Genomic DNA, 19,399 nt, shown 5'->3' on the forward strand with positions numbered 1-19,399 from the left:
TCTCAATGAAATATGTGTTTGGGCGAAAATTGTAATACCGAGAATGATTTTAAAGTTAGTATATTTAGAAACATTTGGAGACTGGCCTCCCAGTCTTCAGATCCAAAGAGCCCTTGAGATCCAGAACTGACGAGCAGTAAAAAGATCTGATAGACTGTCATTGAGGCTATTTGACGGTCACTGATAGGTTCAGATAAACCATACTGGCATAATTTTTTGTATAATACTGTAGTCAGAAGATCGAGTATGATTCCGGCATGATTACCAAAATTCTTGGGCGTAAATGCGTCAAAGTTCGTTTCAAAAACTCGGTGAAATCTTGAACTATTTTTAAATGTAATAACCCTAACAGAAAATCTTATTTTGAGAAGTTGCATGGCCTCTTTCAAACCTAATCAACCAATTCTGTTTAATGTACTTCCTCGAATAAGCGCTTGGGCACTTCTGCAAAATCTCGGCTGGGAAAAGGGGAGCTGATTGGAATGAGGGTGCTTTATAGGAGTGGCAATTTACTAAGTAGATATTAACCAGTTCTGATTCAGCCGTAAAAGGTTGTAGATAAAGTGGCAATAGAGACAGGCTTTATTTGTGTTCAAGTAATCGAGGGAAGGGGTGGTGGGCAAGTTGAAAGCCTTATGTAACAGTGCATTTGAAACTTTCTCACTTGATGATTCCTTTTTAATTGGGTAAATAAAAGTGAGAATTGAATAGGTCTCGCGCGCATTCAACTTTATGGGAATCGGGTTAATTCGTCTTGTGCACAAAAGTGTCTGTTTCGCTAATTATAAAGATAATCGTTAATTGACGTCATTCAATTTTATGCGTCAGCTTAAATTAGCACTCTACTGTAATGTCTATCGGTTTTTGTCATCCCGGTCCTACTGTGTAACAAAAGGCAAGATTCGTTGGTTCGTCTTTTGTTTCTGTTGAAGAGCTAATTTCCCGTTTTTTAATTCACTTCTGAGAGGGTTGTGCCAGTGAGGTCCTCTTGGTAGCCTCTCTTTAGCAAATGCGCTTCATTTGTAATTTTCTCCTCGAATATTTGAGAGGAATTTGTTCTTAGAAGTCTGAGGGTCTCCCCTTTTAAGAAGTCTTTTTTAATTCCTTGTGGGTGACAGGAACTATAGTGTGTATACTGAAATGTCTCAGGTTGTTTAAAATAAGTACGCACATCAGGGATTGCGTCTTTTTCGAATCGTTCGCCTTTGTAGGTGTACAGCTATTTTGTTCACTGTCTCGATCGTTAAGTTGTCTTGATTGTTTATTTTTAGCTTTCGCCACGCGCGCTGATTCGATCGTAATACAGTTTTTAGTGTTCAGTGTTCCAGCCGTTTTGGCTCGTTTTATTTTAGTTTTTTCGGTCTTAAGACGACCAATTTCACGTTCATAGAAGCACGTGATCGCCTTTACTGTTTCTTGCTCCACAATTTTAAGGATTTGCTTTATCTCATTTTTGAAATCTTCGTCTGCTCTTATTTGGCCCTCGCCCTATATTGTTGGGATTCTTGGCATGTTCTGCTAGGCATTTGGTACAGAGGGATTTGTTCGTTATCCTCAGACTTCAGTGGCGGTGTCATATGAGGCTTCCATGTTTTCTTCAATCTCTGAATCGCATTGCTTTGGCCCTGGGCGTTTAGTAGCTTATCTGCCGTTATAATGTCTTTCAACATTTTCTGTAGATGGTCAGGCAAGACCGCGGTTTCGATCCTAATCTTGTGGATCTCGTCAGTTGCCGATTAACAAAATAGACTGATAGAGATTCGTTCTCGGTATCAGTCACACTGAGGTGTTTCACAACCATTTCGTACTCGCTGGAAGGATCGAAAATCCTTTGTTTCTATTGGCTCTTACTTTTGGCCAATTGTGTTTACGTATCCACGATCCTTTCCCTTGGGGCATAAGTTGTGTTTTTCGTATAGGCTAAAATGCAATATTTTGAGCAGATACTGCAATGTATTTGCAGGGAGAGAGTTTCCTGCATTAGTTTAGTGCTGTTCTTCATTGATTGCTTTGTTTTCGGGGCAATATGTTGCTTAGTCTTAAGTGAAATTGATGTTTTTGCAGTTTATTGCTCAATGTTATTCATTCATTGAATGTGATATTGCTCATTGTGAGTCATTCAGGACACGTGATTTATCACTGCTGAGAAGGGGGCCTGTCTAATAGTAGCAATCAATGTAAAATGGGGTTGACAGGCCTACATGACTCCCCAGCGCGTGTTTAGAGTAGCCTACTCAAAGTTTGGCCATAACGAGTATTTCTTTGGGCGACCTTCCTCTTTTGTAAGATACGAGAAGCGGATTTTTGTATATTTCGTTCAGTAGTGGTTGTGTTTCTATTAAATGCCAATGTCTCATGAGAGTTTTCTTTAGGTTTAGCACTGATGGTTGGTATTGTGTAACAAAAGGCAAGACTCGTTGGTTCGTCTTTTGTTTCTGTTGAAGAGCTAACTTCCTGTTTTTTAATTCACCTCTGAGAGGGTTGTACTAATGAGGTCCCCTGGGTAGCCTCTCTTTAGCAAATGCGCTTTATTTGTAATTTTCTCCTCGAATATTTGAGAGGATTTTGTTCTTAGAGGTCTAAGGGTCTCCCCTTTCAAGAAATCTTTTTAAGTTACCTTGGCAACGCAATATATCTGAGAACTCAATCACTATGTACAATAAAGTATTGGCTCCGAACGCGCAGCATCGCAGGCTCATACGACCATATCCAGATTATCATTGTCAAACCCGCTTTGTTCTATATACCAAAAAAGAGAACTCTGAGAACATAGGAGAGACTGAAACAGTCTCACGCAGAATTTCACAAATATAACCTGACAGTGACTTTCCGATGACAGTCCGATGTGTAAAGGCAAAAAAAAACATAGGTGGACTGATTCAGATGTATTTGAATAATCTCTAGTTCTTGATCGCTCTCTTAGAGATAATTTAGTTTGGGTACCCTACGAATATAACCTGACAGTGACATGCGTCCATCGAAGTCTTAATTAGACCGGTTACCAAGATCAGAGTTTTTCATTTAATTACATTTGTGCAAGTGTTTCTCGTACTTTTAGATCGCAATTTATCCAGCAGCAAATTCGTACAGGAACGACTTGAGGTAATAGAATGGAGAATCCAACCCGCCGGCAACTCCATTGTCCTTCATAATACACTGACGCCTGGTTTTTAAACTGTGGCTGATTGACACCCATCCTTACCGAAATATCATTTGGAGCCTCTTGTTTGCTCAAATCAGCAATCCTACAATAAAGCATTTTGCTGATTGTTGAAATTTGTCCGTCATGACTGTTAGGGGTAAGAGATGTTAATTTCCCCCGCACGAGATTACTGTGTGATGGATGTCCTCCCCTGGGGTGGGATGGGTGGGTATGCAGAGCCCCATTTAAACCATTTAAGTCAGCATATGCTGAACTGGGCATCTCTGCTAAAATATTGTTGATAAATAAATAAATAAATAAAATATTTCTTTGAGTCACCTTAGCAATGCAATATATCTGAGAACTCAATCACTAATTGGAGTAAAATGTTGGCTTTCAATGCGCAGTATCGCAGGCCCATTCGACCATCATTCAGGAGATCATTGTCAAACTCGCTATACCAAGAAAGAGAGATTTTTTCAATGTATTCGTTTCATTAATTAATTTATAATCTTACAACAAGAGATCTGTCACGTATATAATACTAATTGGATTCTACTAAATTTTCCCACTTATTGACAATTCATTTACACTAGTCTTGACATTTTAATTTGTAAAATAAAATTATGTTCCGAGCCTCATTTTCAATGGTTACGTGGAGAGGTATAAGACAGGTCACCTCTCATAATGTTGAAATCCTTTAGCAGACAATGCAGAGGGGTCAAAAGTTTTTCCTTGAAATTTTTAAATCGTGTCTATAATCTCAACAACAAGTTCGGAGCCACAAGAATTTACAGAGACGAAAAAACCTCTCTCGACAGGGTAGATACACACACCTTAGAAGTGCTTCTCAAGGCAAATGATTGTTATATGGTACCTTCTCTCACATCGATGTCTAATCACAACTGAACCCCCATGGCTAGTTTAACCATTTTCATATGTTGCAATTTCCTTACTCGTGAGCTTTTGTAAAGGGTTTGAAATTATATGAAGAAGTCGCGTGTCAATCATTCAGAGAGTAAATGAGTTAACACTGCACTCTTATCAGCAACTTTTATTAATTTGATTAAGAATTTTCTTGATTGATTTCGACCGCCACACCCTGGCACTTTCAGGAAAGCCTAATTTATGAAACACTTCTTAAGAATAGTATAAACATGCATTTACCTCAAGAGGTAAAGAATGTTAACAGAACGTTAACAGAATGTTAACGTTTCTGTACAGAATCGTGAAGAAATATGGAAATATGTCCTATTCTCGTCATTTGTGGAGCGCGACCGATGAAAACTTTACGGAGAAATACAGCGTAACGCGAATGCGATAATGTACATGGTAATTGAAAGTGATTGGTGTTACGAAAATGACTAAAAGTGTAAGAAACTAAGGCAGCCCATACAATCTAAACCATTACATATCAATGAGGAGCGGCTAAGCGATACTGAGGAGATTTGTAATTTTTTATAGATAACGCTCAGTTTACGCTGGACTAAGTGTCAGCAATAAGGCGTTGGTTGGCACGATTTGATTCCAATCACTGCTCTTTGAGAGATTTCCAATTCACCTGCACGGCGACTTATAGGAAATGATCCATCACTTTCATGTTTCAATCTTTAAGGGCTTCCTTTCTACAGATTCACTCACATTCAATAAGCGATCACTAACTGAAGCACATGGCATGACCAAATCGGGAAGTCTCAATCACACAGATGATATACCTTTCTTCAAATTTGATTGTTTCCTCTTAACTTCGACGAAATCCATCTCGCTATGAACGAAATATTCAACCTTCGAAAAGGAGCGTGTGGATCAGTGTGTAAAATGGTTGTATCAGCATCCTGAAGGCCTTAAAAACCCAACAGTCTGGAATCTGGAATGAACTTTAGCATTCAGGGGACCTCAGTGCATTGTAACACAGAGCTATGCAGGAAAAAGGACTTATTTGCGGCTGATTGCCATGGTTACGGCACAAAACTATTCTATTTACAGTGTGCGACACATGACTATCGAAATTGTCGATCTTTGGAGCGAGCAATTTCCAAAACCACTCCTGTGAAACGGTGTTTTTACAAAAAAGAGTTACACTTAGGTAATCCTTTCCCGCGGATTGGTATCGGATAGACAATATCCACAAGCACGAAAATTGTCCAAGGTCAGCTTTGCAGTTTTAGCTATGTCACCAGCGTTGTAACAGACTACGAACGGCACTTTTATTGAGTAAACTGGAAGCGGACTCATGCGGTACCAAAAGTAATTTATGGGCGGCGTAACTAATCGCCGAGTTATAAAGTTGCAGACAACCACATGTCAACTGGCGCATCTACAAATCAATTAAAAGGAGCGAAAAAGAAGAAGGAAAAGAAGCAGGAAGGGGCGAAACAAACTTTGCTTCTGATGAGCTTTCTTCTGCCCGTATCGTAAATCGTTTCTTTCTTATAAGTAATAAAAAAAAACAAAAACAAAAAAAAATTAAATCACGCTAAAAACTATGCATACATTTAAAAGCGCTTTATCATGTATTATAAACTGGTACTGAATGCTCTCCTAAAAAGAAAGGTTTTGAGTTCTTTCTGAAAAGTAGCTAGGTGGCTAAAGGATCTGGTTGGTAACGCATGGCAACGAGTGCCATAAGGCAGAAGCAGCAGGAGCTTAAACGCAGTCCCCAAGTCTAGAGCAGGTGACCGTGGAATGAACAGAAGAAATGTGTAGACTAGCGAAGAGCATAGTTGGGGGCAGGTTTTAGAGATAACAGATCTCAGATGGTCTAACGTCTTGAAGAGAGACGGAAGGAAATTTTAAATTGAACTCTAAACGATACAGGTAGCAAGTGCAGGTCTATGAGAGCCGGTGTAACGTGTTCAAATTTCATTATCAAGAAAACCATCCCAGCTGTGGCGTTCTGAACTTTCTGTGAACGATCACACTGATATTTAGTTAAAACAAAAAGAAGTGAGTTACAGTAATTATGTTGCGAAGATACAAAAGCGTGGATCAGTGTCTTTGTCGGTTGCACACTGAGAGAGGAATTTTTTTACTTTGTCTGATGCCTGCAGAGTCCACGAAAAGCCTTGCTTCAGATCTTACCGATGTGAAAATCTATCAGCTTCTGAAGCATTTCGATCCCCCAAACACTGAAAACTGAAAATACAACAGGAATCATGCTCCATAATGCCTGCTATGGATAAACACCTTTTAGTATAATTTCAGAGCTGAGCAGAGTTTCCAGCAATTTGATTGGTCGAGCGGTTCCTTAGATGACGCTTTCTAAACCGCTCCACGCGGTTTATGTAAAATATTAAAATAAAATGTTAATAAATGTTACTAAAATACATATGATGCACGATCCTCGCAGTAGATAGCGCTATTTAAGCAATAGCAAAAATCAGACCTGAAAAAAATCAGGCCTGCACGGGATTCGAACCATTGACCTCTGCGATACTAGTGCAGCGCTCTACCAATTGAGCTAACAAGCCAACTGGGAGCAGGCCGTTAAGTTGATTCGTAATAAACCCGTGAAAGTGATAAATGAGATACAATGAAATATATGAAGTTCATATATTTTGTACTGCGGTATTAGATACATATGATGCACGATCCTCGCAGTAGATAGCGCTATTGAAGCTATCTACTGCGAGGATCGTGCATCATATGTATCTAATACCGCAGTACAAAATATATGAACCTCATATATTTCATTGTATGTTACTAAAATGTTATGATTTTGGAAAATTCTCTGTTGTTCAGCTCTTGAATTATACTAAAACAGTTATTCGCCTCATTTTCGGTGAATATTGTCGAATAATCCCCTCGACTCCGTCTCGGGGATTATTCGACGATATTCACCTCGCCGTCGGCGAGTAATTGTTAAATATAAGACTCGAGCATTATTCTGTAATCTTGAACTTGTGAGCGATAATCCTCGGTTATTCCGTATTTGAACTACCCAATTGGAGCCTCAAACGTCACTCTACTCAGAAATTCTTGTGCATTTCACAGTTGTTTCACTGAAATAGCATGCCCACGTGTAAAGAATTTTCGCCTTCAATGTTGACAAAAGAGAGATAAAAGTCAAGTTATTGTACGCAATAAGGATAATGTTCGTATTCGAAATGGCGGGAAACTAGAGGACGAGTGCCTATCTTGACCAGTTTCCTATTCTATCAGATACGTTTTACATTAAAACCACCTTTACGACCCTATCTCAGATCTTTATCATTAACACCTTGAAATATCATTAAACTCTAAGATAAGATGAAAGAGAAATCTGTTACACACTATTTTCTATGTGAAACTAAATGTCCAGCGTAGGAATTTCGAAAAATACCGTTTAAGTAGACGTACAGAATTTGAAAAACAACACCCTTAAGGTTTGATAGGGCTGTAGATCATTTTTCTTTCCTTGCCTAACTTTATTCGTATGATATTTATAAAAATAACTGTTTGTCTCTTGGCCATATCTGAGAAGAACAGGTTTAAACCAAATTGAATCATTTGGCTGGCTAAAGCCGATATTGACCGCGGTCTGAATTTCGCCCATCAAGAGCGATAACTTTTAACAATAATTCCACAAATATAACCTGACAGTGGCATTCCGATAACTGTCCGATATGTGAAGGCCAAAAAAAAAAGGTGAACTGATTCAGCTGTATTTGAATAATCTCTAGTTCTCGATCGCTCTCTCAGAAATAAATTAGTTCGGGTGCCGTACGAATATAATCTCACAGTGACATCCATTGAAGTCTTAGACCGGGCTTCAAAGACCAGAGTTTTTCATTTAATTACATTCGTACGAGTGTTTCTCGCACTTTTAGCGATCGCCATTTATCTAGCAACAAATTCGTATAGAAGCGATTTGAGGTACTAGAATAGAGAATTCAAACTATAGGTAACTCTATTGTCCTTCATAACACACTGACGCCTGGTTTTTAAACTGTGGTTGATTGACACCCATCCCTACCGAATTATTAGTTGGAGCCTCTTGTTTGCTTAAATCAACAGTCCTACAAAAAGAATCTTGCTGATTCTTGGAATTTGTACGTCGTGAGTGTTTCGGCTTTTGAGACTAGCAAAGAGCTGATTCAATTAAAAATTAGATAGCAAGACGTTTCTTTTAATATCCCAGAGACATGTGTCCCTTTATTCGCTGAGGGGATGATAGACACCCAGTCTGAACGATTCTCTCGTATGCCAGGCATAGAACATTCTAATTGTAAGAAGAGAAGAGACGGTGTGTTTCTCAATAAAATATGCGTTTGGGTGAAAGTTGTAATACGAAGAATGATATTATAGTTTGCATATTTAGTAACATTTGGAGACTGGCCTCCCAGTCTTCAGATCCAAAGAGTCTTTGAGATCCAGAACTGACGACCAGTAAAAATGGTGAGATCTGGAAGACCTTAATTGAAGCTATTTTACGGTCACGGATAGGCTCAGATAAATTATACCGGCATAAATTTGTGTATTATTATTATTATTAAATTTAAATTTATACCGCGCAGTTTCTATAAAAATATTCAACTGCGCCTTTATAATACCGTGTATAATACCGTAGTCAGAGGATCGAGCATGATTCTGGCATAATTACTAAAAAATATCTTGGGCGTAAATGTGTCAAACTGCGTTGCAAAAAGTCAGTAAAATCTTGAATTATTTCTAAATGTATTAATCTTATCAGGGAATCTTATCTTGAGAAGTTGCACGGCCACTGTCAAACCTGGTCAATCAATTCTGTTTAAGACACTTCCTCGAATAAACGCTTTAGCACTTCTTCAATATCTTGGCTGAAAAATGGAGAGCTTATTGGAATGAGGGTGCTTTATAGGAGTGGCAACTTATTAAGAAATTATTAGCTTGTGCAGATTGAGCTGTAAAAAGTTGTGGATAAAGTGGTGAGAGAAACGAGTTTTATTTGCGTTAAAGAAAGCGAGGGAGGAGGGGGGTGGGGGCAAGTTGAGAGCTCTATGTAACAGCGCATTTCAAACTTTCTCACTTGCAATTTTCACTGGGTAAATAAAAGTGAGAGTTAACTAGGTTTCGGACGCATTGATCATTACGTGAATTGGTTTAAATCGTCTTGGTCACAATAGTTTCTGTTTCGCTAAAGATAATCGTTAATTGACATCACTCTATCTCGCGCATCAGCTTAATGTGGACTCTACTGTAATGTAGACCGCCAAATAGGTCAAATGCTCCCCAATAACAGCGTTTTGCGAAGCTGAAACATATGTTCATGAGCAAGCTACAGATGAAACGGGTAGCGGTAATGGACGAGATAAAATCATTTCAGGCGTGGATAACTTGCATCGCTCTCCTCTAGTTCCGGCTTTACTTTATTGAAAATTGTCAGAGTCAATCCTAAAAACATACAATGTCTCGCTGATTTCCCTTCCTCAATTTTTTTTTTGAACAAACGTAATTCCAAAAGAGATGCGTTTGCAGTGAAACATTGCCTTCTTTTTTTAGGACCGAGTCTGGCAATTTCTGAGGGTTTTCACGGACTTTCGTCTGAGATCTCGATTAGCATATTTCGTTAACAGTTGTATTGCACCGCACAAACGAAGGGAATTCTCTAGTTTATTTTCCATATCTAGCATCCCAGCTTTCAAGAGACATACAACAAATCGAAACAAAGATTACTTAGACAGTAACACGCTATCAAAAATCCCTCCTCTACGAACTTTATAACGCACTGAAACATATGCAAGTAGAAAAGAAGAGACGCCCAAGTTAGCTTCCGGACATTTCTGACCACAAGGTACATGTAAGAATAAGAAAAAAAGTAAACGAATAGATAATAAATAGCGATTACTCTTCTTGAACCTTTGACATTTTACCCTTGACTTTCGACAAAAACCTACACTCAATTTCTTTGGGGGCCGCAAACTTGATATTTGTTTCAGTTAACGCGAGTTAACTCAATTAAACGAATTCAAAGGGTATGTAGTTTTGTCTGATTTTGACGAATATTGGTAGGAATATTGGTCGAAATATTTTCTTTTGTTCGACTTCATAAACGATCGATTCTCTCTGGAACCAATAGGAATATGAAAAAAGCCTCACATCTTTTTTAGCCTTTCATCTGCTAAGGTATACAGTCCAGCTTGTTTGGATGTCTGTGAAAGCTTGAAGGCTGGTAATTCAGTTAAACAAACGCCGTCAGTTTTATTAGATTTTGACAGGCCGACCCCAAAAAAAAAACCTATCAAAACTCCTGCTATTTTCAAAATCTATACGCTATAAGCACTAGTTTTGGAAGCGCGTTCATAACTTCCTCATACTGTTATTTCAGAGTTTGTTTTTCGTTCATTTTCCTGTTTATGAAGAATATGTTATCACTCCGTTCCTCTTCCTATAATCTTCGTGGTAATTTCATTCTTCCACTTAGTAAACCTAAAACAACTACCTTTGGTCTTAATTCCTTTATTTTTAATATTTCAAAACTCATAAAAGTCTAAATTTTCACTATTACCTTTTGTTGCACTAAACTAGAAAAATCCTCAATTATCTGTCTACAGCATACTTCTACCAAAGAGTTTTATCTTGGCTAGTTGTATGGAGGGTCTCACTTCATATTCATCGAAAAAGATCTTCCTTTAAACCTAATCCACCAATGTTACTTGTCTCGAGTGAGATAGGAATTCATAGTGAACTGAAATTTGTTAACGTTAGGGTCCATCCTTACCAATGTATTCCAAGCTTACCTCTGCAGAGAAAGTCTGCACCATAAACGTTCACAGTACGAATTGTATGCAACAGGTTAGAGCCTGGTTGTTCTGGATTGTTGAATCTCAATGCTTGAATTTATCTAAAAACAATCCTCCTTAAGTGAAGAAAGTCGGTACTTATTTCAGGATTCATCAAGGTGAGAGAAATCGATAAAAAAAAGTATCGTATTCTCGTTTGGTGTGTAAAAGACATTTCGAAAAGGTGATTTTGACGGAGTTTTGTAGTTTCTAGAGCCACGTCTTAATGAACGTAGAACTGTCGGAAGCGATCACTGATTGTAACCATACACTGGATATGACTATAACTAGAAGTGATAACCACACCGTCTGTTCGGTATATGTCGGCTGTGATCTTGGGATCTCAGACAATATCTGACAAAGCGCGCACTGCACGCTACGGCGAGGTATGGCGAAACATAACTTGAACTCGATGAAGAACTTATAATAGCTTTTAAAGGTAAATGGAGCCTCAAATGGACGACTTGTTGATTTCATAAGTTACTTTAATAGATGATGACAGTCCAATTTGCAGAAGCAAAAAAAAGTGAACTGATTCCGTTGTATTTGAATTACCTCTCGTTATTTCAGTCTAGTGAATTCCTTTCCCATCTTGATCACTATCTCCGGAAAAACGGAAAAATTATGGAAGCACAAGGTATTACAGAGTCCAAAAGACTTCTCTTGACAGGGTAGATTTTTGAATTAGCACACACAGCTTAGAAGTGCTTTTCAAGGCAAATGATTGTGATTTGGTACCTTCCCTCGTGTCGATGTCTAATCACAACTGAACCTCCATAGCTAGTTTAACCATTTTCATATGTTGCAATTTCATTACTCGTGAGCTTTTGGGAAGGGTTTGAAATTATATAAAGAGGTCGCGTGTCTATCATTCAGAGAGTAAATGAGTTAACACTGCGTTCTTATCAATGATTTTTGTCAATTAGATTAAGAATTTTGTTAGTTGATTTTGACTGCACACCCTGGCACTTTGAGGAAAGCCTAATTTATGAAACACTTCTTGAGCACAGTACAAACAATTACCTCAAGAGGTCCTTACAAATGAAAGAATGTTAGCGGAATGTTAACAGAATGTTGATATTTCTGCACAGAAATGTGAAGAAATATCGAAATATGTCCTATTCTCGTCTTTTTGGAGCGCGACCGATGAAAACTTTACGAAGAAATACAGTGTCACGCCAAAGCGATAATCTACATGGTAATTGAAAATGAGTGGTGTTGCGAAAATGACTAAAAGTTCAAGAAACAGAAGGAACGTATACAATCCAAAATATTACAGATCGACGAGGCACGGCTAAGCGATACTGAGGAGATTTATAACTATTATATACAACGCTCAGTTTACGCTTGGTTAAGTGTCAGCAATAAAGCGTTGGTTGGCACGATTTGATTTGAATCACTGTTCTTTGAGAAAATTCTAGTTCACCTGCATGAACGGCTACTTATAGGAAATGATCCATCACTTTCATGTTTCAATCTTTAAGGGCTTCCTTTCTACAGATTCACTCACATTCAACAAGAGATCACTAAGCACATGGCATGACCAAATTGGGAAGTGTCAATCACACACATGATACACCTTTCTTCAAATTTCGTTGTTTCCTCTAACTTCGACGAAATCTATCTCGCTATGAACGAAATATTCAACCTGCGAACAGGAACGTGTGTTTCAGTGTGTGAGATGGTTGTATCAGCATCCTGAAGGCCACAAAAAGCCAACAGTCTGGAATCTGAAATGAACTTTAGCATATAGGGGACCCCGGCACATTGTAAAATAGAGCTACAGAGAAGGACTATTTTTTTGCGGCTGATTGCCATGGTAATGGCATGACAAAATTATTCTATTTACACTGTACAAAGACATGACGCTATCGACATAGTCGATCCTCGGAGCGAGCAATTTCCAAAACCTCTCTGTGAAACGGTGTTTTCACAAAAAAAGAGTTACAGTTAGGCAATCCTTTTCCGCGGATTGGTATCAGATAGACAGTATCCATAGTAAAGAAAATTGCCTGAGGTCAGCTTTGCAGTTTTAGCCATGTCACAAGCGTTGTAAAAGACTAGGAACGACACTTTATTGAGCAAACTGGAAGTGAATTCGTGCGGTATCAAAAGTAGTTTATCGGCGGCGTAACTAATCGCCAAATTATAAAGTTGCAGACAACCTGCACGTGTCAACTGGCGTATCTACAAACCATTAAAAGGAAAGAAAAAGAAGAAGGAAAAGAAGAAGGAATGGATGAGACTTAGACTTGGGTTCGGATGAGCTTTGTTTTGCCCGTATCGTAAATGGGTTCTTGCATATAAATTAATAAAAATAATAATGAAATAAAAAACATTTTAATAACGCAAAAAACTATGCGCATGTTCAAAAGCGTTTTATCATGGACCATAAATTAGTGCTGAACGCTTTCATAAAAAGAAATGTTTTGACTTTTTTCTTAAAAGTAGCCAGGCGGCCAAGGATCTCATTGGTAACGTACGGCAACGAGTGCCATAAGGCAAGGGCAGCATGAGCAAAAGTGCGATCCCCAAGTCTAGAACAGTTGACCGTGGAACGGACAGAAGAGATTGTGTAGACTAATGAAGAGCATAGTTGGAGGCAGGCTTTAGAGATCTTAGATTGTTTAACGACTTGAAAACATAAAGAAACAAATTTAGAATTGAACTCTGAATGATACAGGAAGCAAGTGTACGTCCATGAGAGCCGGTGTAATGTATTCAAAGTTCGTAATCTGGAAAATCACCCCAGCTGTGGCATTCTGAACTTTCTATAAACAATCAAATTGATATTTAGGTAGAACAAGAGGAAGTGAGTTGCTGTGATAAAGGTGCGGAGATACAAAAGCGAAGACCGGTGTCTTTGTCCATTGCATTAGAGAGACATTTTCTGCCCTGTCTGATGCTGCAGAGTCCACGAAAAGCCTTGCTTTAAGTCTTACTGATGTGAAAATACATCAGCATCCGAGGCTTTTTCAATCTAACAGACATCGAAAACTGAAAATACAACAGGAAGCATGTTCCATTATACCTGGTGTGGATTAACACCTTGAATAAGACTCGGGCTTTATTCTGTAATCTTGAAATAGTGAGCAATAATCCATGGTAATTCCATACTTAAACAATGCACTCGGAGCCTCAAACGTCACTTTACTCCGAGGTCCCTGTATGTTTTAAAGTTGTCTCACTGAAACGGGACGTCTATGTGTGAAGGAAACCCCTCCCTCAATAATGACTAATTAGAGATGAGGGAACTAGAAGTCAGCTTATTCAGTGTACGCAGCAACGAGTATGAGTAACTTTATCACGCATTTTCGTATTCGAGGTGACTGGAAACCAAAGAACGAGGGTAGATCATTACCTCTACCTTATTCTATAGTGTGCGTTTTGCGTTAAAACCATGTTTAGGACCCTATATTAAAACTGTTTCATTAACACTTCTTGGAATATTAATAAACTTTATCAAAGGATAAAAGTAAAATCTGTTAGACACCATTTTCTTGATGAAATAAAATGTCCAGAAGAGGAGGTTTGAAAAATACCCCTAAAGTAGTCGAAAATATATTGAAAAACAATTCGCCACAAGCCGATCTTAATGTAAATGCTAAATTTAAAAAGCTAAGCATACAGGATTCGTGTAAAGCCTTGTCCAATTTTCCTATGAGCCTCACTTTAAGAATGCACTCTAGATCTTCTACATACCCCCCGGTGAAAAGGCTTGCATTATATGTGCGTGCATTATGAACAATGTACGACAAGCTAGAGCCTGGTTGTTGTTCTGGATTGTTGAAGCACGATGATTCAACTTGCAGTTTTCCTAACCGAAGTAACTGAAAAATTTCTTTGTCAAACATTCCTGGGTGAAAGAGCAGGGGACACACCAATTGCTCGCATGATTTTTACATGTTTTTGTTGGTGCTTGCTGAATACTGCAGTGAGCAATCTCGATCACCGAAAACAAAGAATCTCACAATTTATATGCTGAGACTTCCAGAGCGAGGGTAACGCACTTTTAAAAAAGTTATTGTCAATACTGACACCTTTACTTCATCTCGAGTGTGGACTTCCTGAGGCATGTTTTTGGAAGGACTAGTGAACCCTAGAAACTCTGCCTCTGATTAGTAGCAATTAGTGCGGCATATGCTGCAATAATTCGCATTTGTATTAATCTGATTTACTCCAATCCTTACAATCCACACAAAACTCTCTTGTATCTATTATATGGAACAAGGGAAGATAATCTGATTTACTCCAATCGTTACAATCCACACAAAACTCTCTTGTATCTATTATATGGAACAAGGGAAGATAATCTGACTTACTCCAATCCTTACAATCCACACAAAACTCCCTTGTATCTATTATATGGAACAAGGGAAGATAATCTGACTTACTCCAATCCTAACAATCCACACAAAACTCTCTTGTATTTATTATATGGAACAAGGGAAGATAATCTGACTTACTCCAATCCTTACAATCCACACAAAACTCTCTTGTATCTATTATATGGAACAAGGGAAGATAATCTGATTTACTCCAATTCTTACAATCCACACAAAACTCCCTCGTATCTATTATATGGAAGAAGGGAAGATAGTTGACTGGGTTCAGTTCTCGGCATTAACAACTATCACATCACTGGGTCATTCTCAATGACCAGTTTTGACAACGAAATTAATTCAAAATATATATATATATCCTTGCTTCCAATGCGACATATAGCTCAGCCATCCCAGGCTTATTTCTTTGGCAATATTATATTAAATTATCAATACAAGCTGTAAGCGTTAACTTTCTGACCAAATAAAATATCTCGAAAACGAGTGATATGTTTCTGACTCTATACAACTTTTATAACAACTAACTTACCGGGACTTGTGGGTGATCCAGAGTCAACTGATTGGTGCAGGAATTCACAGGTGGTGAAGCGTACCATATCACGTATATTGGGTGATCTTTCAAGCTGCGAGAGGCTGGAGAGCTTATGTCATGAAAAAGATGACTTGTTTTTAGTTCAATGGCTATCAAAGAATACAGGATTTCTGGGTTACAATAACAGTACAAGGAGCATTAAAGATCGAAGCGAAGAAAACCTTTGAAAAATGAGGGGAAATGGGGTGAGGGGTTGAAGATAGAGCAGTCTTCTTAAGTCATTTGACTCGTCCTGTTATTTTTTTCCTTTCAGTTGCGTCATTTTAAATTGGAACTTTTCTTTCTCTCAATCTATCTGGCTATAGGTACCCTGCAGCGCAGTATACTTCAATAAATAACCCTTCAATCAATCAACTTTAGTAATGTGTCAAACTCTTCTAGCTGGCCACAAGTGGCCTGCTAATCGGGGACACCTAGTTAATAAAATCTGTATAAAGCTTAAGGTTACATTTGAGAATATTTAAAGTAGAATAGTTACTATAAAAAATTCATTAATAGCATTAAAAAATTATATCTGTATATAAAATAAATAATAATGATGATAATAAAATGGTTTACAATGTAATATAATTAATCTGAAAGTGAGCGAAAGATTAACTTAATAAGTAGAGTATCAAGTGTTACACAGGTAACAATTTGAACATTTGCTCTCAACTATAAGACTTTAAAGGCCGATAACGAGGCTAGGGCCCTATCCTTATCAGACAGTTTGGACCATAAGAGTGGTCTAATGTATCTAATGGAGTGCTTACCATATTTTACAATATTGAACCTAGGGATGAAGAAGTCTGAATTTCGTCGATTATAACTAATCTATGATACGCTGAAAAGATAACATTCAAAGCTGTTAACTTATCTTTCACTTTATACGTGAGGATTGCAATATACTGCAGGTGTCTTTTGTAAAGACTAGTCATCCGTGCACGTGTTAGTAACTTGCCATATGACGATTTCCAATCACAAAATACAGCTCGCAGACGCCTTTCATTGACCCTCTCAAACTTTCTTTGATCTGAGCCTCTGCAAAAGTGCCAAACGAGGCTGCAGTTTGTCAGATATGGCAATATGGCGGTCTTGTATATTCTTAATTTTACTTTCATTGAAATCATGTTGCACATTCTCATTAGGCTGCTCACCCGCATACCACACTCCAGCGATATATTCCATTATAACTAAATCATAGCCAACGCAGCCTCTTTTTTACCCTTGTTGCCCTCATTCACTTGATTATAATGAATAAATTCTCATCAATTTTTCTCTTCCTCTTGCATCACTTTCTTGTATTCAAGATTCGTAAACAGCCAATTTCCCAAAGTTGAAAATATAATTTCATGATATATAGAAGCTCGTTTCAAACGATTTTTCTCTAATATTGGATTTTCCTTATTCACTCTGGTGTAGCGACTTGTCCTACAACCAACTGGAAAAGTTACCTTCAGGAGCCTTCTTTCATTGTCGGTCTATTTACGAACTGTGAGTAAACGTTTGTTTCGCTTGCTATAGAGTTATAAATCATTTTCTCACTTTAACTAACTCTATTCGCGTGATTTTTGTGAAAATAACTATTTATTTCATTGCCATATCTCAGAAGGACTGGTTTGAACCAAATTCAGTTATTTCGCTGGCCAAAAACCGATATTGACCGCGGTTTAAATTTTTCCATCTAGTGCGATAACTTTTTAACATATCTTTTTAAAGCGAAACAGGTAGGAAAAAAAAAAAAGAGAGAGTTCACCTTGAGAAGAGGAGTGTTTTTGTTTGTTTTATTTTGTTTTGTTTTCTCTCTCTTTATTGCGCCAATGTGGTTACTAGGACGGATACTTTGTGTTTATTGTTTGGACATACGATAACCATATTATCAACTGAGCCAATTAAGTCTGTATGAGAGAGTGATGACATGGTTTGTTGACACAGAAATTACTGCGTTCATTCTATTTAAGATATCTCTCGTTCACGGTGGTTTAAAACTTGTAGACCACCCGCCCGGGTAAACAGATCCGACTATAAAATTAGCTGCACAATAGGGCTTTTTCAGGTTTCCACTTCAACTATAAATTACTTGAAGGTCATAAGGTGCTAGTCGGTACGAGTTCTTGGCAACATGCAGCGCTGTGCAGCTTTAAAATTTTGATTTTTTTCCATCGCTTTTCTGAGTTCAACGCCACGCCCTGTCAGGAAACAAGTATAAAGGCAATCGCAAACCTCAACATGAAAGAAATATCTATGGTCATTTTGATATTTTGGTGAAGCAGATATGGTCGAACGAAAGTCTAGGCTCCCCTTTTGCCTTTTTTGGCGAGGTCAGACGGATAATAAATGATTTTATGGGGATGATCCTTTTTGAATCGCAAAGGTCTTTACCTGACATTGATTCTGTCATTTTCAAGCAGACGGATACCTGGAGAGCGGTCTATTCCCAGTTAGATAACAGAAAATTCAAACCCCTTCGCAATTTATTTCCAGCTTTTCCAAATACTATTCCGCAGACATTTCTCCCGTAAACTTCTTTTGTAAATAGATTCTAGTCCATTTTGATTGGTCTGTTTCCAGCACTAATCTGTTCAATCCCCTAATTACCAACTGATTCAAAGACACTAAGAAAAGGAAATAATTTTCTATTGGCATGTGTTATATAACTTGGCAAAGCATCAATAAAAAGTGAACTTTTTAAAACAGAAGTAAATTAAGTAGTGATAAAAGTAAATTGAAACTGAGTACGGCAGATATTATCATGTTAAAAAAGAGAGGCAACATTTTCATCGCAAAGATGAATTCTGAAAATGGATTCCCATCAGTCTCCTTTCTTTGGCAGGAGAAAAGCCAAACAGACAGAGCTCGCGTTCCAGTCATTTACGCCTTAGTTTAAGGAAAATCTCCCCAAGAGCAGTTATTAATTCCTGTTGTACGAAGCGTTCAGAAAGATATCTAATGTTGTCACATTTCTCAGTTGTTATCTTGTAAGAGTGCAATAGCAGCATACAAGGAAATCAACCTCTTGTTTTTTCCTTCTTTCCAAATGAACGCAGTTTCCTGAACAACAACAACATAAAGAACCTCTCCTCTGACCAACTACCCCCTGTATATTCGGGGCGGAAATACCTTGAAAACCTGTAAGTTCTGTGGCTTTGGATTCTTACTCCATTCTAGATCAGTAGTTCTACCAAATCTAAAGTTCTGAAATACATATAGCAACATATCCTCCTCCGAGATACTGAGTGGGAATATGAACACTTTTGCACCGCCAATCCTAGGATAGTTTGAGTAATCTTAGTTTAAATATGTTGGTGATTCTTGAACCATAAAATTGTTCAAAAGGAATGGCGATGACTGTACTTGTGAAGTTGCGGTCGCCACACTGGGAAGGATTCATGAATTGGAACTGGCAGCGGGCGAAGCGTGCTCAGCGTAGAATTACATTCCTCGAATTAAAGAGTTTTAGTTGGTAACACATAAAGTTGAGAAAGATGTGGTCATAACTTTTGGAAAGAAAACTGTCTATCTTCAAGGTGAAAGTGGGCTGTTTCCATCCTTGTGCGCCACAAAATGAATGGGCTACTTGTTTAATGCTGGTTGCATCGCTACT

Source organism: Stylophora pistillata, chromosome 1 (assembly GCF_964205215.1).
Source record: "Stylophora pistillata chromosome 1, jaStyPist1.2, whole genome shotgun sequence".
Classification (NCBI taxonomy): Eukaryota; Metazoa; Cnidaria; class Anthozoa; order Scleractinia; family Pocilloporidae; genus Stylophora; species Stylophora pistillata.